Genomic DNA, 13,746 nt, shown 5'->3' on the forward strand with positions numbered 1-13,746 from the left:
GCTACTCGGTTTTGAGCGAAAACGAGTAAAAGGGTTTAATCGGTAAAAATACCTAATAGTCATAAGTACATGTTAGAGTGAGAATTTGATGTTGCCATAGAAGAGAAAAGTGATCAGCATGTTGTAAAACATAAGAATAAGGAATAAAGTTTAATCCAGAGCCTAGGGCAAAATGTAAATATGCAAAAGTTTAGGGGCAAAATTGTAATTTTGCCAAAATTTGAGTTAAGGATTAATTTGATAATGTGAGTATTAAATGAGCTAAATGTGTTATTTTAGATCAAGAAAGACGTGGAATCGACCTCAATCGAGGAAAAGAAAAGATTGTGGACTAAATTGCAAAATCCTTGTATTTTGGTACCAAGGTAAGTTCATGTGTAAATAATGTAGCATAATTGTTATTTTTAAGTTATTGATATTAATTATGTGTTATGCTGAATTTCATTATGAAATGTATGCTTTGTGGTTAATTTCAAATAATATGTAAATTATGTGAGCTACTTGTTAAATATAATTGTTACCGAGTATTGATTTCGACATTCTACGAAAGACTAGTAAGGATCGGTGTTCGAGAAAATCCCGCTTGAACCTTAGGAATAGATTAGGATACAAGTGACATGTCACTAGGATGGTTGAGCATCCAACTTGTTGAGTTGAGTCCGAGTTCACTTATGGATGCGAATGTCCGAACTCGTTGACTTGAGTCCGAGTTCGTGAGATGTAACTAGGCATCCGAACTCGTTGAGTTGAGTCCGAGTTCACTTATGGATGCGAACGCCCGAGCTCGTTGAGTTGAGTCCGAGTTCGCTTATGGGCGGGTTACATGATTGCTTGATTGAATATGTGGCACTTATATGCAAATTATCCATGTATCCGAATTATATTCCGATGTGTTCAGCGGGTAAAGTTCTACTCAATGGAGGAATATTCGAGATTTAAAGAGAAGTATTGGTGAGTGATGTGAAATGGATATTTTGGACAGGTATGTATTTAACCCTCGGGTTGAGTATTGATACAACCACTATAAGGTAATAAGATGATGAAAAATGATCAGAAATGTGATATGTGTTTTAGTGATGTATGCTAATGTTGATTGGTATAACTGTTTGTTATGTTACTTATTATTTGCATATGAACTTACTAAGCATTTATGCTTACTCCCTCCTTCTTACTCATTGTAGTTTTGGACAAGCCAGTTCAGGAGTCGGGATAGGTCAAGGCTCACCACACTATCCTAAGACTTTTGGTAAATGGCTTGTAAATTGAAGTATGGCATGTATAGCAATATACCTATTTTGTGTAAATGATCTTATGGTATGGTTGTGGAATGGTTGAGGAAATGCTTGATAATGATAAATTATGAAAATGGTTAGTGTAGATTATGTTTGATGTTAAGGAAAACTATTAAGATACTTAGTGCATAAAAACTCATAAAAAGGATGAAATTTGCCATAAATAGAATACTGTAGCAATACTAACGCGAGTTTGAAAATTTAATAAAAATCATAGCAATTGAATTTGGTGATGGATTACATATCAAATTGAATCTTATTATGTCTAGTTTCACATGAAAGAAATGAAACAGGTTAAGAAATTATATGTTAGAAGATATTTGAATTTTAGTGAAATAGGGTCATAGCAGTTTTTGAATCCCCTGTTCCAACTTTAGAAATTCATAATAAATTATAACGATATAATTAGGTGGTATATTTTATATCCTCAGAATCCTTATTGAGTATAGTTTTAGTAGAAACAAATCTCATAGTCATATGAATTTTTTACAGAGAGAAATGTGGTTCGTAGTAAACAGAGGTCAGACCAGTCGAGTCCTGAAACAGGGGTAACTTTAACTAATAAACTGTACTAATTGGCCTAACCAAAAATTCTAGAAAAAAATTAGTAGATAGGTATATGAGTTTAGATTCAGGGAAAATTTACGGATCTTGATTTTGAGTTTCGTAACTCGAGATATGATTTTTCTTGTGACTGTGACGCAAGTAGCTTAAAAGCTGAGAATGTAGAAACAATAATCCAAAGTTCTAAAAATGTTAAACTAAGCTTAGTAACACCTCATACTCGACTCCGGCGATGGTCTCGGGCGTGGGGGCGTTACACTTTAGTTGATCAAACAAATCATCAATACGCGGTAACGGATATTTATTCTTTATTGTCGCTTTATTCAGTTGACGATAGTCGATGCACAACCTCATGGTTCCGTCCTTCTTTTTCACAAACAATACTGGTGCACCCCACGGCGAGAAACTCGGTCGAGCGAAACCTCTATCCATCAACTCTTGCAACTGAGTTTTCAATTCTTTCAATTCCGTTGGTGCCATACGATACGGAGCTATCGAAATCGGTGTAGTCCCAGGTAAAAGTTCGATGCCAAACTCTACCTCCCGAGCAATTTGGTAACCCCTTAATTCTTCTGAAAAACATCTAGATATTCACAAACCACTGGTATCGATTCAAGTCTCTTTTCGACTCTTTATTATCGAGTGCGTATGCAAGGTACGCTTCACACCCTTTCTCACATATTTTGAGCTAACATCGAGGATATTATTGTTGGCAATCCATTCAAAACAAGAGACTCAACTCGGATTATCTCATTATTTGCACACCTCAAATCAATAGTCTTACTTTTGTAATTCACAACTGCATCATGTACGCTCAACCAATCCAAACCGAGAATAACATCAAATTCATCAAACAAGAAAAGCATCAAATCGGCCGAAAACAGGAACCTCGGATTACTAGGGACATTTCTTACACACTTTGTCAACAAGTACATAACGACCCAAAGGATTCGACACTCTAATAACGAACTCGAGAGACTCAACAGGTAAAGTCTTACTTTGGATGCTAAAGTCGCACATACATAAGAATGAGTAGACCCAGGGTCAATCAAAGCAATCACATTAGTATCAAAGAGAGTGAAAGTACCGGTAATAACATCAGGCGAAGAAGCATCCTCGCGTGCACGTATAGCATAAGCTCTAGCAGGAGCACGAGCCTCAGATCTGGTTGTAGCATCTCTAGATCCTCTCTGACCGCCACTAGGATTTCCCATATTTCTAGATGGTCTACCTCGAGCAGGAGTAACACCCGGTTTCCCACTCTGATTTACATTCTGTTCAGACAGTCTCGGGCAATCTTTAATAAAGTGGTCAACTGATCCGCACTTGTAACAGGAGCGGTCATGGAATCTACAACTCCCCGAATGCCATTTATCACAATACTGGCACTCTGTTCTGTCTCGACGATCATTTCCAACACTGGCGACCAAAGTGACTCGTGTACTCACAGGGGGTCGATCACGATCTCGTCTAGAAAAGCCCGAAGTGTCTCTAGATCGGCCTAAATCATCTCTAAATTTCTTCGATGACTGTTGAAAGGGCTTTCCCGAAGATCTCTTACGAAACTCCTTTGCTCCCTTATCAGCTTTTCTTTTCTCCTTCGAGCTCTTCGACTTTGCAAGCTCGCCGAGAAGTACCACAAATTCTCGATTTCTAAAATGCCAACATACTGACTTTATATCATCGTTCACCCATCTTCAAACGTTTACACATCACGACTTCAAGAAATGCATTCCGCTGCATCTGGCTAAGCCTTACAAACTTTCGTTCATAGTCGAGAACCGACATGGAACCTTGTTTAAGTTCAAGAAATTCTTTCCGCTTTTGATCAATGAATCTCGGATGATATACTTTTTCAAACTCGCTTTGGAAAAACTCCCAAGTTACTTGCTCTCTGGGCACAATAGAATCAACGATTCCACCAATAGTAGGCGGAATCACGTAGCAAGGAGATAGTACACTTTAGGCATTCATCGGGTGTGCAAGATAGTTCATTAAGTACCCGAATAGTGTTGTCCAACCAAAATTCAGCTTGCTCGGCATCGTCGCTGTCTGTAGCTTTAAATTCATAGCCCCGTGTTTTCGGATTCTATCAACTGGGGGCTTATTTAACCTTATCTGGTCGATTCGGAGGTATCGCATGTCTTGAGGGTTGTATTAGTCGGAATGGGGTTGTGGAATAGTAGTATTAGTTCGAATGTATTGGTTGAACCAATCATTCATCACGCTATAAAAAGCTCGTCTAGCTTCATCATTCGATTACTAGCAATAGGTTGAGAGTCCACCGTACTGTCCCTTATACGGAGCAGCACTACACTCTCAAGATCATCACCACCGCTCGGTTGGGATCGGGATCCATTACTATATACAAACACATTTTTAACTGTCAGAAATCACCACACTATCAAATAGACACACAATGGCATGTATAGCTAGACCCAAACGTATTACGGCAATCCTAGAATCGACTAAACCGTGGCTCTGATACCAACAAAATTGTAACGCCCAGTACCCGAGACCGTTTTCGGAGTCGAACACGAGGTGTTAATGGACTTAATTCATTTATATACACAGATTATTTTAGAATTTCCAGTCAAGCTGGCTAACTGCGTCACAGTCACCTAAAAAATCATATCTCGAGTTCCACAGCTCAAAAATTGATTCTGTAAATTTTTCCTGAAACTAGACTCATATATCCATATACAAATTTTTTTCTAGAATTTTTGGTCATGCCAATTAGTACATTTTATTAGTTAAAGTCTCCCCTATTTTAGGGTTTGACTACTTTGACCTTCATACATTACGACTTAGATATCTCCCTGTACAGGGCTCCAATACATGTTCTATTTGTTTCTAATGAAACTAGACTCAAAAGGAATCTGTACATATAAGGCATGACTTCTAATTATCTCTGGTTAATTTATGGTGAACTTCCAAAGTCAGAACAGGGGATCCAATAATCGCTCTGACCCTGTTTCACGAAAACTTAAACATCTCATAAAATACGACTCATATGGTTGTTTCGCTTCTTCCATATGAAAATAGACTCATCAAGATTCAATTACATAATTTATTCATTATTTAATTACATTCCTACTATTTTTACTGATTTTTCAAACTCACATCACTGCTGCTGTTAGCATCTATTTTAAGGCAAATCTCACCTATTTCATAGTTTCCATGATTCAACTAGCCATTTGACATTCATAGCACCAAATATGATCGTGATTAACCATTCCAATGGCTAATCATTGCCAAGAAATTCCACACCTCTCAATAACCATATATATACAAAGTGATTATAACGCTATGCTCAAAATATATAAGCCATTTTCGCATGGCCAACCGAATATATACATTACCAAAAGGTACTTAATTAACAACAAGGTCAGTCCTATACATGCCTCTATCAAAGTTCAACTAAAAGAGTACCAAAAGGGCTTAGATAGTGTGGACGACTTCGACTTTGACAATCCCGAGTCCGATAGCTGACGAACAAAATCTATAAAACAGAGAATTAAAGAAACGTAGTAAGCATTTAATGCTTAGTAAGTTTTGAGTAATGAAATTATTTATGACTAAAGTATAGCGTTCATATGACTAAATGAATAATTTCATATATGCATGTTCTCGAAATCATACTTACTTCATGCTTCAACCATTATATTCATACATAGGGAATCAAACCTAACTAGAGGCCGGAAGCTCGTTAATCAATTGAGCGAATACTATTTGAAAGGATTCAACCTTTCCGATGCATATACGGAACATACCTTATCGTTTGGATTTTATGAGCGTGTTAATTGAAATTATTACAGCAAGATCACTCATTTCCAAACCCAAGTACCTTCGGGAATTAGCCGGATATAGCAACTCGCACAAATGCCTTCGGGTCTTAGCCCGGATATAGTCACTAGCACAAATGCCTTCGGGACTTAGCTCGGATATAATCACTAGCATAAATGCCTTCGGGACTTAGCCCGGATATAGTCACTAGCACAAAGGCCTTCGGGACTTAGCCCGGATATAGTCACTAGCATAAATGCCTTCGGGACTTAGCCCGGATATAGTCACTAGCACAAAGGCCTTCGGGACTTAGCCCGGATATCATCCGAATAATCATGCAGATATATCAATAAGTCATAACACATCTATATTTCATTTTCATACCAGAATTCAAACACAAGACATTTATCAACCATTACCATTTTCGGCTCAATAGCCACATACAAAGAACATGATTTCGATTTGCTTTATAACATGATCTCTATACTCATTCTACCGCCACCATAAGTATGAACTAATTACCTCAATATATAACTCAAATAGAATCATTATATCACCGCTTATTTGTTATGCTTATATGTCATGACTTAAACAAATCATAAACTAAGTTCCATTACTCAAAACTTACCTCGGATGTTGTCGAACGACTCAACGGCTATTCAATTACTTTTCCTTCCCTTTATCGGATTTAGTTCCCTTTGCTCTTGAGCTTAATTTAACAAATAAATTGATTTAATCATCTTGAACATCGAGAGAAATTCAAGGTACTTAGCCCATATATATATCGACATTAGAGTCATATATATGAAATCATGAATCAAATTCAACATATTAGCTAATATTCTCCTTTAGCCGATTATCTAAGTCAAGATAGATCATCAATATGCTTACCTATAGCCGAATGTGCAACATCAATCTATCACTATCATCTACATACTTAATCAAAGGCCGAATACACCTATTCCAACATGATATCATTCCTATTTCATTTAACACTTAACATTTACCACATATCAATTAACCAATTTTTTATAATTACAAAACTCTTCATCTATTCATGCTCTCATATTCGGTCATCCCTACCTATACTAACCATACAACTACATAATTCTAAGTTTAAACACAATTACAACATTCTAGTACCATGGCGAATACTTCATGAAGTTGCTAAGACCCATCCTTTTCTAATTCTCACACACCTCACATCCAATCCTTTTTGTTAAGCACTCAAACTCAATCATCTTCAAGCCTCATTACCACAACATCAAACACCAACTAAGGAAGGCAACTTCCATGGCCGAGTATCATCTCCCTCAAATAGCAAAAATTTAAACCATGGGCTAGGTAGAATTCAAACTAACAACTAAAAGCATGCATGAGTTTTATGGAATAATCATTAACCATACCTCTTCCTAAACATCAACCAACCGAACATGAAGCAAGAGAATCCTCTTCTTCTTCCTTCCTCAAGTCACGGCAATGGAGGAGCATGGATGAAACAACTTTGTTTTCATCACCCCTCCCTTTTCATTACTTTATTACTAACCTTTTATTTTATTATTTTTAACACAACACATTAACACAAAATGTTTATAATATGTTTTAACCCATTGCATGGCCGGCCACTATCTAAAACTTGGGTAATTTGACATGCAAACCCATCATTTATACAACATGCATTAATAGGTCCTTATAGATTAACCTATCACATTTCAAAAGTGTCACACATAAGTCCTATTAACTAAATTCACATGCAATCGGCTAAATCGAAGCTTAAAACTTTCACACATTCATATTCACATATTTTAGACAATAAATATCATATTCAAATACTTTGGTGACTCGGTTTAGAGGTCCCGAAACTGCTTTCCGACTAGGGTCAATTTAGGGCTGTCACATACCGTTGGTAGAATTTGCTTATAATAATAGTTATCAGACGAGTTTGAAGATGGCACCTTATGAAGCATTGTATGGTCGTAAATGTCGGACACCATTGTATTGGACTGAACTCAAGGAAAAATCAGATTTATGGAGTCGATCTAATAAAAGAAACCGGAGAAAAAGTGAAAGTGATTCGAGATTGTTTGAAAGCTGCATCGGATAGACAGAAATCTTATGCGGATTTGAAACGAAAGGAAACTGAGTTTCAAGTTGGTGATAAGGTATTTTTAAAAGTGTCTCCATGGAAGAAAGTTCTTAGATTCAGACAGACAGGCAAGTTGAGTCCGCGTTTTATTGGACCGTATGAAATAATTGAAAAAGTTAGACCAGTAGCTTATCGGCTAGCATTGCCATCTAAATTACAGAAGATGCATGATGTGTTTCATGTATCTATGTTACGTCGGTATTGTTCAGATCCTTCACATATAATTTCACTGACAGAAATTGAGCTACGACTGGATATGACTTACGAAGAAGAATCGATTAAGATTTTAGCTCGAGAGGTCAAACAACTAAGAAATAAAAATGTCGTTCTCGTGAAAGTATTATGGAAAAAGCACGGGGTAGAAGAGACTACGTGGAAACCTAAGGAAACCATGAGAAATAAATACCCACACCTGTTTACCGGTAAGATTTTCAAGGACGAAAATCCTTAAAGGGGAGAGAGTTGTAATATCCCGAATTAGGGCCTAATCGAAATAGTGGTTTTGTGACCACAAATCTGAGGTAGAAAATTTTATTTTATTATCATTTTAAGGTCTATGGCATCATTGCATGATTGTGTGAAAATTTCATTTAGAAATTTTATCGATAGAGGATCCAATTTGATATTTAGAACTAAATTGCAAAAGTTGTAAAATGTGTGTTCTAGTTCACAAAGGTATTAAGTACTTGTGAGTAATGGGTTTTTAAAGTGGAGGTCCTTAGATAGTAATTAGACCATTATACTAGTTTGGAAAAAAATACCTAAAGGAAGATGAAACACCATAGTTTTTAATTAAGGGCATTTTGGTCATTTAGTTATTAAAATGAATTAAAAACAAAATTAAAAGCCAATTTTGTCCATCTTCTTCATTAGGCCAAAATTTCAAGGGTTCTCCATAGCTAGGGTTTGTTTCAAGCTTCCAAGTTCCATAGTAAGTGATTCCAAGCCCCGTTTTTAATGTTCTTTACGTTTTTGGAATCCCGGTAGCTTGATTTAGCTTATGCTAACAATAAGTCAACCTAGGATTCATATTTGGAAAAATACCCATAGTTGAAATTTGTGTATTTTGGTGTTTTATGATAGAATATGAGGTTTTAAATTATGTTAGACAACTTGTGCTACTCGGTTTTAAGTGAAAACGAGAAAAAGGGCTTAATCGGTAAAAACACCTAATAGTCATAAGTACATGTTAGAGTGTGAATTTGATGTTGCCATAGAAGGGAAAAAATGATCAGCACGTCATAAAACATAAGAAAATAGGATGAGGTTTAATTTACGAGCTTTGGGGCAAAAGTGTAAATATGTGAAAGTTTAGGGGCAAAATGGTAATTTTGCCAAAGTTTGTACTAAGGGCTGTTTTGATGAATGTATGTATTAAATAAATTAATTTGGCATTATAGATCAAGAGAAATGAGATTCAAGTCGCGATCGAGGGAAAAATAAAGTTTACGATGAATAGACTCGATTGCTAATATTTTGTATCGAGGTAAGTTCTTATGTAAATAAGGTAACATAATTTTTATTTTAAGTGATTTAATGTTATTTATATGACATGATACTTATTATCATGAAATATGATGTTTTGTAAATTAGTATTTGGTGATATGCAAATTATGTGAACAACTTGATAAGTATGAGATGTTAGCAAGTATGGATTTCTATATTCCGAAGAAGGCAGTCGAAATGTGTAATTTAAAAGAATCTTGTTTGAACCTTGGGAATAGATTAGGGTACAAGTGACATATCACTAGGATGGTTGAGTTCCGAACTCGTTGTGTCTGAGTTCGTGAGATGTAACTAGGCATCCGAGCTCGTTGAGTTGAGTCCGAGTTCACTTATGGATGCGAAAGCCTGAGCTCGTTGAGTTGGGTCCAAGTTTGTTTATGGGCGAGTTACATGGTAGCTTGGCTACATAGATTTCGAAAGCTATTGAGCTTGTTCAGTCATGAGTATAGCACTTACGTGCACTCTATCCGCGTATCTGAAATTATATTCCTACGTGTTCAACGGGAGAATCCTAAGAGAATATTGAGGATGCTTAAAATGAAAATGATTCGATGATGAATGTGTTGAAGAAGTGAAAATGGACAGGTATGAGTTTAATTTTTGGTTGAGAAGTTGGTGAGACAAAATTGTGGTAAGATAGTAAGTATTTTTATGTTATGAGTGTTTTAATGATGTTTATGTTGGATTGCATAATCATGTTACTTATTATTTACATGTGAACTTACTAAGCATTTATGCTTACTCCCTCCATTTCATTCATTGTAGTTTTGACCAGCCGGGTTGAGTATCGGGATAGGTCGAAGGCTCGTTCACACTATTCGAAGACCTAAATTGGTAAAATGTCTTGTATATTTTGAGTGTGGCATGTATAGCAATATACTCACTTTGTATAAATGATCATATGATATGGTTATGGTTTGGTAAGAAAAGGGTTTGTAAATGATTAGCTATTGGAATGGCTAATCAAGTTTATATATGATAACATGTATGCTTTATGTCTTAACTAAATTATGAAAATCCTTGGAATGGTAAAATTGGCCATAAAACAGAGTCATACAGTAGCAGTGATGTGAATTTGAAAAAACACTAAAAATAGTAGAAATGGAATTAAATGATGAATAAGTTATGAAATTTAAGCTTGATGAGTCTATTTTCATATGGATGGAACAAAACAGGTAAATGAGTTATATTTTATGAGATATTTAAGTTTTGGTGGAATAGGGTCATAGTGGTCTCTGAATCCCCTATTCTGAGTTTAAAAATTCACCAGAAATTGTACAAAAATAATTAGAAGTTTTACTTTATATGTACAGATTATTGAGTCTAGTTTTATAAGAAATAAACAGCATAATCATTAAAGCTTTGTATAAAGAGATATCTAATTCGTAATACATAGGGGTTCGAGTAGTTGAACCCTGAAACAGGGGAGACTTTAACTAATAAACTGTACTAATTGGCTCAACCAAAAATTCTAAAAAAATTAGTAGATATATATATATGAGTCTAGTTTCAGAAAAATTTACAGATCTTAATTTCAAGTTTCGGAACTCGAGATATAAATTTTTAAGCGACTATGACGCAGTTAGCCAGCTTGTCTAGAAATTTTAAAAATAAATTGTTTGAGCTGTTTAATTAATGAATTAAGTTTAGAAACACCTCAACCTCGACTCTGGTGACAGTCTCAGGCGTGAGGGCATTACATTTGGTGGTATCAGAGCAGGTTTAGTCAGTTCTCGGACTAACATGTTGTATGTACGGGTTTTGCTATACATGCCATATACATATTGTGATAGTGTGACGACTTCTGACCTTTTAAATGATTTTTTTTATAGTAAATGGATCCCGATCCAGCTGTTGCTGATCATGTAGAGAGTAATGCACCAGCTCCGGCTGAAGGGGTGGTGCCAACTGAAAATCCACCTCTCGCTGTTGATCAAGGAGGAGGAGAAGGGGCTCGGGAAGCCTTTCTCTAGATGATGAATGCCTGGTATACTGAGTTCTTTCGTACGAACCCGAGTGCATAACCTCCCCCACCTCCCCCGATTCCTCAACCTGTACCCCCGATGCCTCAAGGTGTAGATATGATGAAATTTCACAGAACTCCAGTTGACAGAATCCGTAAGCAAGGGGCCGAAGAATTCAGGGCAAATGTTGATGATGATGCAAAGAAAGCAGAGTTTTGGCTTGAGAATTCTATTCGGGTATTTGATGAATTGTCTTGTACACCTGAGGAATGCTTGAAATGTGCTATATCATTGTTGAGGGATTCAGCCTATCATTGGTGGAAGACGTTGATTTCAGTAGTACCGAAAGAGAAAGTAACTTGGGAGTTCTTTCAAGAAGAATTTCGGAACAAATACATCAGCGAAAGATTTGTTGATCAAAAGCGTAAAGAGTTTCTTGAATTAAAGCAGGGGAACATGACAGTTACTGAATACGAAAGGGAGTTCATCAGGTTGAGTAAGTATGCTAGAGAATATATTCCTACAGAGGCTAAAATGTGTAGACGATTTGAAGACGGACTCAATAAAGACATTAAAGTATTTGTTGGGATTCTCGAATTAAAAGAAATGGTAGTACTTATTGATCGAGCTTGTAAGGTTGAAGAACTACTCAAAGAGAATAAAAAAGTAGAGGCTGAGACTAGAAATTGGAAGAAAAGATCGATGAGCAGTTCATTCTCACAGCAATCCAGAAAATCTAGAAATATGAATCCTCGTTTTCAGGTTTCGCCGGACAATCATATGGAAATTTTAAGAAGCAAAATGTGGGTCTTAAATCTCAGATTACTTCTGTGGCTAGTGTGGGGAATTCGAGATTTGTTAAGCCTGTATGCCAGCTGTGTGGTATAAATCACTTTGGCCCATGTAGAGCGAATGAATGTTTTCGGTGTAGTTCTCCTGATCATTTTATTAGAGACTGCCCAGAAAGAGTTGAGAAAGAAAATTTTCAGAGTGTAAAAGCTAGTGGTCCAGACTCGAGGGTAAGATATTCAAGGAAAGCTGGAAATGAAGCAACCAGCAAGAATGTAGTCAAAGATTCCGCAGCTAAACCTGAAGCAAGGGCTCCAGCTAGAACTTATGCGATAAAAGCATGTGAAGATGTTTCATCACCTGACGTGATTATTGGAAAATCAGAGGCATTATCTAGTGTGATTTCTTCGATGTGGACTCAAAGATATTTGAGGAAGGGTTATGAAGCTTATTTGGCATATGTAATTAATACAAAAGAAATTGAAAAGAAAGTTGAATCATTGCCAATTGTGTGTGAATTTGTGGATGTATTTCCAGAAGAGTTGTCGAGTTTGCCTCTAGTTAGGGAAGTAGAATTTGGTATTGAGTTGATACCAAGAACAGCTCTGATCTCAATTGCTCCGTATAGAATGGCTCCAGCAGAATTGAAAGAATTAAATCACAATTGCAAGAGTTGACTGACAAAGGCTTTGTGAGACCGAGTTTTTCACCTTGGGGCACTCCTGTGTTATTTGTGAAAAAGAAGGATGGTTCTATGAGATTGTGTGTTGACTATTGGCAATTAAACAAGGTGACAATCAAGAACAAGTATCCGTTGCCGAGAATTGATGATTTGTTTGATTAGCTAAAAGGAGCAACATGGTTTTCAAAGATTGACTTGAGATCTGGATACTACCAACTGCGAGTAAAAGAGTCAGATGTACCTAAAAATGCTTTTAGAACAAGGTACGGTCATTATGTATTTTTAGTTATGCCATTCGGGTTAAAAAATGCTCCTGCTGTGTTTATGGATTTGATGAATCGCATATTTCAGCCATACTTGGACAAATTTGTTGTGGTATTTATAGATGACATCTTAATTTATTCGAAAGATGAGACAGCGCATGCTGAGCACTTGGAAATAGTTTTGCAAACTTTGAGAAATAAGCAGTTATATGCCAAGTTTAGTAAAAGTGAATTTTGGCTTCGGGAAGTTGGATTTTTGGGTCACATTGTTTCAGGTGATAGTATACAGGTTGATCCTAGTAAAATTTTGGCCATTGTTGATTGGAAACCACTGAAAAATGTAACCGAGGTTAGAAGTTTCTTGGGGCTAGCTAGGTATTATCGGCAGTTTGTAAATGGATTTTCTATAATTGCTGCTCCTATGACTAGACTACTCCGAAAAGATGTTAAATTTGAGTGGACGGAAGAATGTCAACAGAGTTTTGAAGAATTGAAAAAGTTATTAACTGAAGCACCGGTATTGGTACAACTTGAATTAGGTAAAGAATTAGTTGTGTATAGTGATGCTTCTCGAAATGGCTTAGGATGTGTACTTATGCAAGAAGGAAAAGTGGTGGCTTATGCTTCGAGGCAATTAAAATCTCATGAAAGGAATTATTCGACTCATGATTTGGAATTGGCTGCTATAGTGTTTGCTTTGAAGATTTGGCGACATTATCTGTATGGTGAAAAGTGCTGAGTATATACCGACCAC

The sequence above is a fragment of the Gossypium arboreum genome, chromosome 11 (assembly GCF_025698485.1).
Source record: "Gossypium arboreum isolate Shixiya-1 chromosome 11, ASM2569848v2, whole genome shotgun sequence".
In the NCBI taxonomy this organism is placed as follows: domain Eukaryota; kingdom Viridiplantae; phylum Streptophyta; class Magnoliopsida; order Malvales; family Malvaceae; genus Gossypium; species Gossypium arboreum.